Source organism: Prosopis cineraria, unplaced genomic scaffold, assembly GCF_029017545.1.
Source record: "Prosopis cineraria cultivar Desert tree isolate PC_DT_omini unplaced genomic scaffold, ASM2901754v1 PC12, whole genome shotgun sequence".
Classification (NCBI taxonomy): domain Eukaryota; kingdom Viridiplantae; phylum Streptophyta; class Magnoliopsida; order Fabales; family Fabaceae; genus Prosopis; species Prosopis cineraria.
In genome coordinates this window covers 43,932,884-43,946,405 of record NW_026555343.1, presented here as the reverse complement: position 1 = coordinate 43,946,405, position 13,522 = coordinate 43,932,884, and the positions used below count along the sequence as shown (strand labels likewise).

The 13,522-nt window shown below is 30.4% G+C and overlaps 1 long non-coding RNA gene across 1 annotated transcript; it reads right to left on the bottom strand.

The window, feature by feature from the left end:
- Window positions 1-5,100: 5,100 nt before the first annotated feature.
- On the bottom strand, window positions 5,101-8,489 carry LOC129288688 (uncharacterized). Its single transcript, XR_008588044.1, has 3 exons — window positions 8,355-8,489; window positions 8,187-8,260; window positions 5,101-5,391 (listed from the first exon to the last, which is right to left on the bottom strand). It is a non-coding gene; the product is annotated as an uncharacterized LOC129288688 (long non-coding RNA).
- Between the last annotated feature and the right edge of the window lie 5,033 nt (window positions 8,490-13,522).

The window sequence follows — 13,522 nt, the reverse complement described above, 5'->3', positions numbered from 1 at the left end:
GAATATAAATTATATCTCTACATTGCACAGGTCTAAAATAAGTTAAGAGCATATTTGGAGAACATTCCAACTTGAGATGGCCCAAACTTAAGTTGAAATGTCAAAATTTAAAAGCTCAATTTATGATGTTTGGATGGCAAAAAAATTTCAACCACAATTAACTTCAATCCAACGTTTTGGATGAAGCTGATCCACCTAGCTTTTTCACCTACACCAGGGCAAATGAATGTTGGCAGCATTAAATGTTTTTTAAATTTCTCTCTTTCTTTCTCTCTTCATTACTTGCTACTCCAGCTAATGTGAACCAAAGCCTTTCGTTGTTGTCACCCCATGCTAGCTCATCCCTTGCTCGCCCTTCACTTGTTGCCACTGGCACCACCATTACTATCCGATCTCAACTATGTGTGTTGCTCCAGTTGATTCTTGCTTGCCATCTCAACTATGTGTGTAGCTTCAGTTGATTCTTGCTTGTCATCGTCTCTTCTTTATGGGTCAACATGGTGTTCCTGCTTCGAGAGTGTCATTATCGTCATCCATTCTTCTCCTATTGGATTTGCACTTCTCTACATAGAAATGATTGTCGTCGCCATCCGTTAATCATGTGTCAAGTTAGGAGTGCTGGGATCTTGGGATTGAAGATGGTGGAAGAATGATGCTTGCTTACAATATGAATTGAAGGTCACCGGATCTTGGTGTATAAGGACTTGATAATTTATGAATTTTTTTAGTTTTTGGTAATTAAATATTTTTTTTATTAGATAATATTATGTAGTTAGAATTGAATTTTTTTATTATATATTTTTAAAAATATTAAGATTTTTTAGTTATTAATTTTAATTTTAAGTTTAATATTTTGTACTTATTAATTAGTAACAAAAATATAAACAAGAAAATGTAGGTTTATTTTTATCATTAAACATCTCAACTAACTTATATCTTAAATCATCCAAATAAATTTTAATTTATCTAACTAACTTCTAAAAAAAAAAATTATCCAAACATAAAGTATGTTATATTTACTGACTTTTATACTAACCTCAGTTTACTATTCTTAATTGTAAATTTTTTAATCCAAACACACTAAATATAAAATTTTTTGGCCAATAAATTAAATATAAATTAAGGGTAGAATGTTTCAATGAGTTTATTTATTTATAACTTTTTCTATATATATCTATGTATGTATATGTATATATGTCATTTATGACTTATGAATAACTTAATTTGTTAAAAATTTTCGTGTCATTTTATGTAATGTCATTTTCTTTGAGATATTTTCGTTGAGGAATTGTGTGCTGTCATCTTCTACAGTTTACAACAGCCTCATGCTAGTCTTCTATAGCTTTTGGATTGGAACAGATTTTTTAATAAACTCGGTGCACATCATTCATGTACTATCAGAAAATAAAATTTTTAAAAAAATGAAATAAGATTTTATTTAATTTAATTGATACAATTTTATTAAACAAATCATGGATGATGTAACGCATTTAATTTATGCAAGAATTTCTCTTTCATGTTATAAATCTTACAATTCTATTTATTTTACTATTTATATTTTTTTTAGGAAAAACATAACTATTGATTTATATAATTTTATTTCATTTTATTATTAGTCCTTTTTTTTAAATGTTCCAAGTTTCTTTAGTTTTTATCGTCTATGAGGTTAGTCCCTCTGCTTATAAATATGCTTAAAGCAACAATGATGTGACATAAATAATAATATTAAATTATCTAATACATAACTAACAATGTTAATGAGAATGCTGATATGTTTAAAACACATGAGTTGACATTTTGAATTAGCAATAAGTGGAAAAATGATAATTTATTTTTAATGAAGATTATTATGGACTTCTAGCAACATTGCATGTCAATGTCAAAAAGTGATTTTCAATTACTGTGGGTCGAGCTTTTTACCTTGTGTATTAAATGCCTTAATTTAATACCTTCTGTGCCACATTTGCATCCATCTAAGCATATTTAAAAATAGATGAACTAATATTACATATGAAAAAAAAAATTATAAGAACATAAAACATTAAAAAAAATACTAAGATCAATAATAAAACATGATAAAATTATATGGACTAATAGTTATATTTTTCTCTATTTTTATTAACAAGTAAATGAGCAAAGTATCCCCTAAATTTTAAGTCCAGTAGCACCAAAGACCCTGAACTTATTTATTGTGTAAATTGTTTCCTCAACTTTTAATCTGCTAAGCCATTTATTTTTTTCACGAATTTGCAAAAAAAAAAACACATTTAAATGATGACAAGTTCCAATATGATAATCTTTTCATAATTCATTCCAAATACATTAAAGGTAAAGGGACAAAAATAAGCACCGAGTAATTAGTCAAAAGCATCTAGTAGTCTAAAGTGAGAAAAAGAGGTAAAAATACTTATAATGTTACCAAAGTTGGTGTATAAGTGATCAAACTATTAACTTGCCCTAACGTCCATAGTTTCCAATGTTAAATGCTAACTATGCTTGCCACCTATCAATATTTGCTAATGTGGGTTAAAAAAGGAAAAACACTTATAAAGTTGTCAGCCATGAGCATCCAGTATCATAAAGTGAAAAAAATGGTATAAATACCCATGATGTTACTTCAATAGGTGCAATAGTAACCAATCTATTAAATCTCTTAAATGCTAACCGTTTAACTAACACATAAGTAAAAATTGACCATTCTTTCAATGACATGAACCAAAAATATTCCTAGGTGAAATTCTATAGAGGTTAATCCATCAATGTATGAATACTATGTAGAAAAATGTCATTTTGACTGAACAACAAATTCAATTGATTACTTCTTTGTAGCAGGGCTGAGCCAATTTAGGATTTCAAACTTCATCATGAACAAAATTGCTTAAGTAATATTATAGGTATTTATGCCCTTTTTCTCATTTTAAGCTACTGAATGCTCCTAACTGAGGATTTCATGGGGATTTTTGCTCCTTTTTTAATCCATGTTAGCAAGCATTGATAGGTGGTAAGCACAATCAATATTTAACACTAAAAACTAATGGACAAGAGGGCAAGTTAACAGTTTGGTAACTTTTACACAAATTTTAATAAGTTATGGGTATTTTTGCATTTTTTTACTTTATGCCACTAGATACTCTTGGCTGATTATAACATCTCAGATTTTAGTCCCCAGATCAACCGAGCTTAATTATGATAATTGAGTTAATTAACATGGTGTGTGGCTAGGGAGGTCTAATGACTAGTTTTGATTGCGTTTCAGCCCTAATTGTGGGTCCAGTGAGAAGTCGGGCTACCTGGGCATAAAAAAGAGAAGGAATATTTCTATGCCACACGCCACAATATGGAGTGTGTTCGTTGCAAGACACAGACGGATACTAGAATGAGAGCAGACCTCTTTGTGTCATGTGCTACGGCGAGTTCAGCATCCCCTGCAGGGTGTAACCCAATTTCTACAATTTTAAGTTGCAAATTGAGAATGAAAATGGAGAGGAAGAAGGAGAAAATGAAAAGCTAATGAGGAGCTCTGCTAAGGTTTGTTCTTGGGTGATATTAAAAGTATTTTGAGGCTACTAAACATAAAAAATAAGTGCCCTATACTCATTTCTTTTTATCTCTTCCACATTTATAAAGTTTATGGTTAATGGGAGATAATTTTCAGTTCATATAAGTTATAAGTAATCCATTGACTCAAATAGAGTTAATAGGAGTAGATTAAAGTATCTAAACCTAAATATATTCAGTTTTGGCACTTTTGGTGGTTAGATCTCATTATTATGCGAAAATGATATTAATGAGGGTTTTTGAAAGAGTTATAATGTCATTAATGTTATTAGAGACTAAAGAGAGTTAATAAACCTAATGGATAAGCCCAAAAGGTGAAATTGGTGTTATTAGGAAAATGGGAAAGTGAAAGTGTGAGTTAGTAGTGTACTCTTGGCAATGTTAATGAAGATTTACATGGTTAATTGTATATTAAGTTCTTAGTCACCAATTTGGCTTGAAAATTCAAGTTTGGAAGCTATAATATTGAGGGGTAAATATTTGATCTCTTAAAAGTTTAAAGTAATCGGGGAAGCCCTATTTTTGGTAATTATATGTTAATTGCTCTACGATGTGATATATTTGTTTAACATGTAAATTTGTGACTTGTGAAATTATGTAGCATGCTATAAGACTATGTGTTTGCATAATTGCCTTAATTGTGAAATGAACTCTAAAGTACAAAAGTGATTTTGAACTGAGTGGCAATTTGCAAAGTGTTATGAAATTGAATAATTGATGATAAATCTTGATAAAGATGTATGTGTTGAATTTAAAAGTAGTGGATGTATATGAAAATGAGTATTGGTCCTCACTTAGGTAGCACACGGTCGTGAGCCCAATGTGATGATTGTGATAATGAGTAAAATAGAATTTGAATAGAAAGTAAGCATCGTACTTAACATGATCAGTGGCTAAGAGTTCTCCTAGGGATTAGAAAATCCATATGAGACTTAGCCTGCCCTCCAGTGCATGAGGGTATAGCCTTATACCACAGCTTATCGAGGGACTGTCCCATAATTTGTCAAGAGACTAACACTACAAGAAAAATCAGGATTTAGCGAGGAATTATTTTTGTCATAAAATACATAGCTAAATGATGGGTTGCTAATATTTAGCAAGGAGTAATTTTTTTCTCGCTAATTAGCGAGGAATTAGCGAGGACCTTTATTTTCCTCTCTAATTTTAGCGAGGAATTAGCGAGGACTTGTTATCCTCTCTAATTTTAGAGACAAGTTAAATGCCTCACTAATTCCTGCTAATCGCATGTTTTAGCCAGGACTTTTTGCGAGGGATATTTTCCTTACTAAAATTAGCGAGGAATATGTTGTCGCTATTTCCTCGCTAATATATTATAATTGGAAAAAAATATCAGGACAGCAAATGATTAGAGATGAATTAATTCCTCTCTAATTCGTCACAAATCAGATTAGTTAGAGAGAAATAATTTCCTTACAATTTCCTCACTAAATTGCACATTGGTTGTGTAAGAATCAAAATTTTGATTATAAATAAATCCTGTTTAATCAAGCAATTAACTAAAAAAATGAAATCTAAACAATATAATATAAGTGGTTCAATCTGTAATTCATATATGAAAAGTCATATCATAAGTGGTTCAATATGTTAACCACATATCAAAAGTCATACAATATTATAAGATAGTAGAATAATAAACTCAATAAGAGTTCTAAGTATCTCATGCATATAAAATAAAGGAAAAACTTAGGAAATAACATAGCTATTTTCCACCACCATTTGGATCTAATTGCTTAGAAGAATTTGTACTGCTAGCACTAATGCCACTCCCTCTACCCCCTTGTATTCTTCTTCGGCCTCTCCCTGTTGGCATAGCTAAATAGTAGATAGAAGCATAGATAATCAATTAACATATTAGCAAGAATACCAGGTTGAATATGATGCACAATGTCTTTTTTCTTCAATCTGACATCGAAAAAGCTTAACAGGGCAAGAATTAGCATGTGTTTCATACACTCAACAACAGCATTTAGATTGCCAGGCATGTTAATTATCTGAATTACAAACAAGGACCATAATTTAGCATGTAAATACCAACTCCTTAAGACTGGACAATTCTGCCTAAATCAAAAAAGTTGATATATTAACTTCAATGCTATACTAATTGCTTAAGTAGATACAATATAAAAGTAATGGGGAAGAATTTAAGAGAATCGAACATGTATATACAAGGACTAAATAGCTGGAGATTGTAATTCATGACATTATACAAGCTGACACAGCATGTTAATAAGAGCAATGATGATTCATGACATTATACAGGAGATGAAAATAGAGATATATGCATGCCAAAACTCTATCCAATGCATATATAACACCCGACTAAATAGAATATTTTCATATCAGCAATAAACCAAATCATATAGTATGTGGCAGTAATATAATCAAATATATATATATATATATATCCATAATAATTACAAAATCAATCTAAAACAAAATCTGGCATTCAAGATAAGTTAAATGTGGTTACTTCACTTCAAACTGAAGTAATAACATTAAAATACTAGCTCATGATCTTCTCAGTCGGAGAACAGTACCAAATTTTAACCTACAAAAGTAAGATAAATTTTCAATAAATACCATATCAATCCCAAATTTCTTCTATCAATTTTAAATAATTAATTTTGTAAAAGAAGGATTCTGATTCAACCTCAAAAACATCTCTTTATCTTTCTAATCTATCACCTCTAATCCTCCAAAAATACTAATATAAATTCCAAAATTCCTCATTATAGTCCAAACAATTTCCTTAGCCATAAACAGCCCAAATAAATCTATAATAACATTATATAACTTCTAGATTAGTCAAAAATGATCTGGAAATAACTTATCCGTTATCTATAAATCAATATCTAAAGAGCAAGAAACAAGTAAAAATAGTCTCAAAAGAAGACCTACTAGTTCAAAGCAATCAGCATCACAAGTGATGAGTTGAGATTGATACATAACAGAGCTTGAGAAAAAAATAGGAAAAGAAGCATAAAGCTGACTAAAGGAAGAAAGTGAATACATAAAGCTGACTAAAGGAAGAAAGTAAATCAAACATGCATCTGACTCCTAAGCTATTGGCAGTTGAAAAGATACATTAGAGTAAGTTTTAACACTAACATACAGTTAGGAACTAAAAAAAATTATATGATTTGGATGCTACAGGCAAAATTAAAGAGAGATGAATAGAACAGTTAAGAAAAGGATGTAACAGCAATGTATATAACAAGAAATTTCGAGCCTAAGGAAGGGGTTTTTTCTGATATTTAAAAGAAAAAACATGAGGATAGATGCACACATATACACGAAGAGGAATGCATAGAGAACACAACAAGCTGATAGGAAAGAGCTAAGCTAACAGTGTAAAGAAAAAACAAGAAGAGTAAATAGTAAACATATAAAAGAAGGATCTCAAAAGAAAAATGTAAATGTATAAGGAATATATAATAAAAGTAAATAGTAAACATCAATCATAGAATAAGCTAAGAAAAATACTTCATCCAATCTTTTCAGTTTCAGGACATGCAAAACTCATCAGACAGATGTAAGGAATATACCAGAGGTGGATGCTTGTAGCTGTAAATGTATATAAGATGTTTATATTTGATCTATTGAGGATTTAGCGATTTGCTATCTTGGACCTTTGAAAGGACTTTATTTTTATGTCTTCTTTTTAAAAAAGGTGTGTGAGATGAAAGCATGTTTAGTTGATATTGTGAAGAATGCCTAGAGGGTGTCAAGTCTATGTATGTATATTCTGGGCAAGCGGGCTTTCGTGTAATAAATAATGTCTGGAAAATTCAAGGAGTGCAACATAGAGATTATCGATTAGAGCACCACTTTGAATAGAAATGTGCTTGCCTTCTGATCAAGGGTAACAAAAGCTGCTCAATGTGCTAGCATACCATTAGGGCTTAACATAATTGAATAAGATTTGCTTAAAAATATTTAAATGAGCCAAGTCATAAGAGCTCATCAACTTGTCAAGCATTAATTAAAAGGATGCTTATAAAAATATTTATATATTGTCTATCAGTTAAATCTTTATTTAAGTAGGAGATTTGAATCCACGATTTATAAACTAAAAACTTATAGACTAGACTAACATTTATTAGCAATGTAATTAAACTAGCTATTCTATAGAAAGTTTGGAATTGTCAGAATAAGTTCCTCAATTTCCCATTTACCCAGTTACCATCATGGTTTAAAGACAGCAAAAAGACAGGTGGAACACTTAGCTGCTAAAAGAAGGACAATACTAAAAATTGCAACCAATGTACTGTTAGGCAAAAACAAAAGCCACTCATCTCTTTATCCAAACAAAAACATCAACCGGTAAAATTGAGCATGCTCTTTATTCGGAAGGAGAAAGAAAAGGTGCACTGGCTACAGCAAAAGCAAAGGCAAAAAAACAGAAAAAAATAGGATTTCCTATTCTGTTTTAAATACAATTCAATCTCTATCTCGGCCATTAGTATCGTACAATTCAATCTCACAAAATCTTGTTCCTTGATTTTACTTACATGGAAACTAAACCCACAAATTGGAAGAATAGAAAAATTCATTGACACTAGGGAAGAACAGAACAAGCCACACAGTAGTTTGAATCATATAAAAACCTGGTGAAAGAGAAGTTCTCCCTTCAACAACTGAAACAATGATAGAAACTGGAACTCAAACATGGCCAATATTACTGCAACTTGAAGATTTGGTAGATGAAGTTAATGAAGAGGTTAGATTAAAGACAAAATCAACCATGATTAAGTGATTCTCTTGCACGTTCTCACCTGCATGTCCTCGCCCGAGTGCTAGCATCTCTTGCGCCTATGGTTTGAGCGGCCGCACGATGAGTGAGTCAACCTTGTCGAACGCGCGAAGAAATAAGACAGAGTAGGGTTACGTTAGATTTACGCGGGAACAAAATGGAGGGAATAATATTGGGTCTGAAAAAGCAAATTGGAGATATATGAAATTATAGAGGGAATATATTTTTTAAGAAAGTATTTTTTATATAAAATATCTTATAAAATAAAAATAGTTTTTTATATATAAGATATTATAATTTTTTAAAAATAATTATATATAAGGCATTATAAATCTTTAGAAAATATTTTTTATATATATTAATATAGTACAAAATAATAGTTTGGTAAAATAGGTACATTTTTAAAAAAGTAAATAAAAAATTAGAACCCTTCTAATTATTATTATTTTTTAATTTTGCTATTAATTTTTTAGAGAGGAATAATCATTCCTCGCCAATTCCTTACTAATTAGATAGGAACATATTTCCTTGCTAATTTCCTCACAATTTAAATTTTTAGAGAGGACTACTGTATTCCTCATTAATTTTCCTCACTAATTAAGCACATTAGAGAGGAACATGTTATTCATCGCTAACTTTCCTCACTAAATAATTTTTAGAGACAAAATTAAATTTCCTTGCAAAATTTCTCACTAATTCAATCATTTGGAGAGAAATACACAAGTCCTTGCTAAATTTCCTTGTAAATCTAACTTTTTCTAATAGTGTAAAACCTAGCTCTCTCTATCAGTTTATCAAGGAGATTAGCTTAGGGCATACGACACTCCAGAGATTCAATAGTGGGAGAAGCCATGATCTAAGAGTGAGTCATGTGATCTTTGGCTAGGTCACACCTCACAATTAGTGAGCTTGGGTAGTCTAGTCACACGGACAGAGTCTTATTCAATGTTATAGCCTATGGTTTCAGTTGGAGGAAATAAATAAGATATAAGGTTGGTTGATCATTGCCTATGAAAATATATAACGTGTCATATATTTGAGTTGTGACAAGTCGTGTTGATATATCTGATCATGGTCACATGTCTAAGTGTCTTATGATGTTATATCGTGTAACACCCTCGAATTTACAAACTGATTTTTCACAAATTATTAATTCAATAAATTATTTTTTCATTGAACCCTTATCATACGCTTATTATGGTAGAAAAATTTCTACCATGATACATCCAAGACAATATACCACAGGTCATAAAATATCTCAAAAAGCAATTAGAACCATGAGGGACAGACAGGATCCTCATGGCATGATATTCAAATCAGGTCATGAATTAAGAGGGACAAACATAATCCTCTTGGTCATATAAATGCATTTAATAAAAAGGATTAGAGTTTACATGTTGTCAAAATAAGATATGTCCTAGGTTGGCACAAGATACATTGCATAATACAAAATGAGAGGCAACGTAAAAGATGGTATCTTATACACCAAAGTTACACCTCTGGTGCTTTTTCGGCCGGACTCGCTGCTGTAAAAATGTTAACCACGGGGAATGAGACTTAAAAGTCCCAGTAACCAAAAATTAATATGTAATGATGCATGCGGATGTAACTAATCATGCGATTGCTAAGCAGGCACACAAAACATTTAACCGAACAATATTTTCAAACAAACCGAACAAGTATTTAATTGCATGACTGCACCTTATATCCTCCTTTTGCCATGCTCGGACGCTAAATCACCCGGCCAAAGGTGAGTTGGACCAAGCGACACGCCACTCATTGGGTCCAATGAGGGCTTACCACGTGGTAATAATTAACCGAACAGAAATTCCCATTAACACCATACATTAAAATACTCTGACAAGTCATGCATCATTCAAATATTCAAACAGGAATATATCAAAACAATAATATCTCATCATGATAAACAAAAATAAATTTTTGACCCACTTGACATTAATTTCAAACAAGTATATAACAGTATTTATTTTAATAATTCATAATTTTTTCAAACAACAAAACAACACATAACCATTTACAAACACACTCATCACAACACATTAATAATGGTTACCTTGTGTCTTGAATAACAAGTTCCCCTTCACAACTTCTCTTTCACCACTATCTTTGTCAACACAATCTACATAGTTATTTCATAATACTATATATTAATTTTACATTAAAATAAATAATTTTAATTTAAAAAGTTAGAAAGTCTTAGATCTATAATCCATATTAACACTAATTTAAGATTTATGCCTCATTTAACTTTCCAAATTCTTTTCTAAAATTCTCACACCCTAATAAACTATTTTTAAGCCTCAAATCACTTCTAGTATCGCAATTTCATCCTTCTATATTCTAAAAATTCGTCCAAAAATAAATTAAAAATTTTAGAATTATCCTGAAGCCTCAAATCACCTTTCTATAACCTCAAAAATACCTATTTTGACTTAAATAAATATTTAATAATTAGAGGTTCATCCCTACATCTCAGATTCAACATAAATTCAACCATATAGATCTAGAGTTTAACTTAAAAATTTTTAAACATGAGTTTCAACCTCAAGAAAATATTCTATAATATTTATTATATCCCTAAGAACTTCAACCTATATTTTTAATCTATCATATCATCAGATTAACTATCCTATAGAAAATCCTAATCAAAATATTTGTTCTATTCTACAAAATAATCATATAACTAGAAAGCTAATACTATTTAGAAAATAACTATAAAATTAATTTTGTAATTAAATAATTTTTTAAATGCTAATCTAAACAGGAAAGTTAGAGCATACCTGAAGAAAAAGAAAATAATCTCCCCTTGCGAGAACACGCCAAGCAACGTGAGAGAAAGAGAGAAAAATAATATAAAAATGGGATTGTGGGTCCCACAATTATACTATAGGTTTGAATTTAATTATTCAAACTCTTGGGCCAAAAGTTGCAATTTCCTCCAAATTATATCTTAGCCCTTCATGCTTCCTAATGCACATACCCCCTCCTTTTTATACATAAAAGCACCTCTTCTCTTCCCACATCTAACCAATGTGGGACTTAGAAACAACAACCTTCCACCCTCCTTTTTTTAGTTCCTTCTACCTTCTTTTTTTTTAACACACACATAAAAAAATTATTTATATATTATATCATAACTAAATATTGCCTATGTGATTTTAAATTTAAATTTTTAATTCATAATTAAATACCTAACCATAATATTATTTCTAAATAACCTCAAATAATATAAATTCCTATTATTATCATTTTTTATCCTCAATAAAACCTAATTCCACAATTTCTTTATTATCTAAAAATCAGGATGTTACATATCGTACGTAGAGATAAAGATAAGCTAACTGAGTAATAATAAGTTAAGAACTCTGTTTCATATGCATATGTTTAATTATAATTGTTAAATAACTGCATAAGGTAGGTTTTACCTTAGTTACTAAGTGGTTAGACTCACCCCTTTCATTTAATACTTCACAAGCTCTAGCTCTAGTACTGAAAGGGATAAAGCTACTGAGGCTTAGGAATCTATGCATTCCTTTTATATGCCTCTTGTATTTATTTATTTTACGTAATAGAATATTATTGCCAATTATAGGTTGCATATTGTTACACTTGCACTATTTGTTGCAAATATTTGGATTGTATTTTGGATTTTGAGTGATTGTGTATGATAAAATATATATGTTAATAGGGCCAGAATATTAATACAAGTGTAAAAATGTTGTTTTGAATATGTTTAAATGATTATGAATGTAATGCAATGAATTTACCTCCCCCATCTATTTTTTCCTATTAAGGGGTTGAGAAGTGATTTTGTGTTATACTGGTATTTAAATACGTGTGATGTGTTGTACTGTTAGTTCTAGGTTTAATGAATATGGTTTGGGTGTTAGGAATAGCTTCTGGTACTTGTTATGGGTTTTGGACATCCTTTTATATGTGGAAGTTATGAAAAATGATAAAAATGTGTTTGGGTGTCTAACTTCCTGGTGTGACTTGTTTTGAAAGTGAAACCCATGCTGTTAGCTAGTTTACAAAAAAAAACTTTCTGTAAACACCTAGATCATGATATTCAGACATCGAGTGAAAATTTAGGGCACGGCAAAAGTTGCCTAATTCTATTGTCATAAAACGTGCAATATGCCACGGTGCATTTGTGCCTGAACACAGTGCATGGCACAAAGAGCAATATGACATAGTGTGGTATCCACAAGCTACAGCACATTACCTTGTTTTACAACAAACAAGTTGTTTTTCAACTACTTTTAATTTCTCTCACTTCTTTGAGATATCTCATGCTTCCATAATTTATTTTTACTCAGATTGAAGAGTCAATAAATGATTCAAATGTGTTTTAACTTAACAAAACTTGGGATCCCTTGATTTGAAATTAAAAACTTGGTAATCTTCTTAAATGGGTTAATCAATTGATTATCATGAGTTTAAATGGTTCATTATGATTAGTAAAGGAGATGTTTCATCGACCACTTGGGGGTATTTTTTCTTCTTTGCACAAATATTAAACTATAATATTTGTACAAAATATATAAATTGAACTAACCATGCCAAATCATTCTCATCAATTTATCAAAAGTCATGTTGTTCAACCCTTTTTCTTTTATTTTTAATTTTTTAAATAATATGGGTTAAATAGGCTAACTCTAACTCATTAGGGTTAGCCAATATGATTCAAGAGTTATCTCATATGGGGAAAAAAAAACCTATTTTATTTAGTCTAACTTTTTTCCAACTCAACTTGACTCATATGATAGGTTATTCTAGCTAACCCATATAACCCAATCCATATTTTCAACTTTATTATTGAAGCATACTATTATAATTATATTTAATGTGTTTGCCAAATTTTATGTGGAATGGTATATTGGAAAGAGTGATAATGAACTTTTAATATTTTATAACTACGTTTTCAAAAGAATTTGCTGGTGTATGCTTGAATAATCAACTACTACTAATACATTGAATCCCACTGTTGTCTATTTACCATTGTTCTAGGGAAGGAATCATATAAGGACTAGGGAAGGTGAAAGAAGAGAAAGGCTACTTAAGGGCTCTTAATTTTATACCCCTCTTGTGTTGTGCATTTATATGTCATATTGCTGTAGCTCTAGGACTCTGCTTAAAATTATGTTTTGGAACTTGAATGATCTAGAT